This window comes from Myotis davidii, unplaced genomic scaffold (genome assembly GCF_000327345.1).
Source record: "Myotis davidii unplaced genomic scaffold, ASM32734v1 scaffold93, whole genome shotgun sequence".
NCBI classification, from domain to species: domain Eukaryota; kingdom Metazoa; phylum Chordata; class Mammalia; order Chiroptera; family Vespertilionidae; genus Myotis; species Myotis davidii.
In genome coordinates, this window is record NW_006292095.1 from 1,021,548 (window position 1) to 1,023,878 (window position 2,331).

Here is a 2,331-nt window from a genome sequence, read left to right on the forward strand (position 1 = left end):
CAGGAGGCAGCCGATCAATGATCCTCACTCATCATTGATGTTTCTCTCCCTCTCCCTTCCGCTTTGAAATCAATAAAAACATATTTTAATAAATTAGCCCTGACAGGGAATGGAACCATGACCTCCTGGTTCATAGGTTGACACTCAACCACTGAGCCATGCCAGCCAGGCTAATAATGAAAAAATATTTAAGACAGCAATCTGTTTTTATGACCTACCCGTTATCAGGTAAAAGTTATTCTGATCTGTTCAGTTTTCTGCCTCCTATCCTACAAAGCCAAAACATTTTTATCACAGCCTCCTCGCCTATAAAAGAATCGAAAAATTAGGCTGTTCCTGTGCATAATCAGAAGACATTAAATAGCACGTTTGGAACCATAATGCTTCCTCGCTACATCACAGAATGACTGAGGTAAGTGCAGTGAGTCCTACCAGGAGATACCATTGAGGGTACCAATTAAACAAAATCAAATTTTAAAAAGTTTTTAGGAAAGGGGAAGATACCTAACATTGCCATTTTTGGAATGGGGTAATAAGCAAAATAAACTAATGAAAGAGCCCAGACATTAATGATGTGATAGCATTGGCACTTCACGTTGCGTTCCTTTGTGCCTGCCCTATTTGTCACTTATCTCTAAAACTAGCACACAAACATAAATAAATAACCCACCACTAATTTTTTTAAAAATATATTTTATCGATTTTTTACAGAGAGGACGGGAGAGGGGCAGAGAGTTAGAAACATTGATGAGAGAAGCATCGATCAGCTGCCTCCTGCACACCCCCTACTGGGGATGTGCCCATAACCAAGGTACATGCCCTTGACTGGAATCGAACCTGGGACCCTTCAGCCCCCAAGCCAACGCTCTATCCACTGAGCCAAACCAGCCAGGGCGCCACCACTAATTTTTAAGATTGTTTATTTATAAAGCATTATAATTAGTAAGTATATATTATACTTTACGTATAACCATAAATAGTAATGGTATTTATTTATATTTATTTAGAATATTTACTATTTTTATGTTTATATAAGTACATAGTAATTTCTTTAAAGAAAAACACACAAGTCAATTTTGAATCCTTAATCCCTTGGTTTTAAATGGAAGTTATCAGTGGTAATAGAATTTGCTAAAAAAATTTTCTACACAACTTAGATTGAAAAATCGAATGAACTAATCAGAACCCACATTTTGGTGCATTCTTCCTATTGGGCAAATATTGCTTCCTCTGGCCTTAAGTGTGGCCTCCCTTCCCAGAGAACAGAAATTATTTCGTTCTCCTTCCCTCCAATGCTAAACAAATCTGAAGTTTTTGGAAAAATGACATTGATTCTAGTTGGAGAAGATACTTAAAATAGCATTTTTCTGTAGGTCACACCTCCATAACATTGTAAATCCCTTGCTGGAGCCCTAACGGGTTTGGCTTAGTGGATGGAGCATCCGCCTGTGAGCTGAAAGGTCCCAGGTTCCATTCCAGTCAAGGGCATGTACCTTGGTTGTGGGCACATCCCCAGTAGGAGGTGTACAGGAGGCAGCTGATCGATGTTTCTAACGCTCTGTCCCTCTCCCTTCCTCCATGTAAAAACTCAATAAAATATATATATATAAAGAAAATAGGACTTAGTTCCAACTAAGTCTTGACACTACAGTTAAAAAAAAAATCCCTTGCTGGGACAGGGACAATCACCTTCGTAGCTCCCTCAGGACGTACTGCAAAGAACTTTTTAAGGGCCAATTACTGCAACTGCTCAGTAAATAAATGTCTGTTGGGAAAACCAGCGAATAAAGGCGCAGCAATAAAATACAGCCCTAACCGGTTTGGCTCAGTGGATGGAGCTACGGCTAGCAGACTGAAGGGTCCCAGGTTCGATTCCGGTCAAGAGTATGTACCTGGGTTGCAGGCACATCCCCAGTAGGGGGTGTGCAGGAGGCAGCTGATCGATGTTTCTAACTCTCTATCCCTCTCCCTTCCTCCCTGTAAAAAGTCAATAAAATATATTTTTAAAAAATAAATAAATAAAATACAGACGCACTTAGAAAAGATAAAAGGCACCAGACCAAACGCGAGGCATCACACTCCCCGCTGTACGGAGCCCCGTACCTGGGCCCCAGACTTTACTCCTCCATCTACTCCTGGCAGTGCCCCAGAGGCCGGGCCCTCAACCCGGCCGGGACCACGGGGATCCTTCCCGCGCTCCGGGCCGCCCTCTGCTTCTTCCTCTCAAACAACCTCCCAGCCTGGTCCCGGGAACCCAGAGGCGCGGGCCACCCAGGGACCGCCCGCCACCTGGGGGTGCCCAGCTCCGCGCGCCCGCTCCCGCTCCCGAGC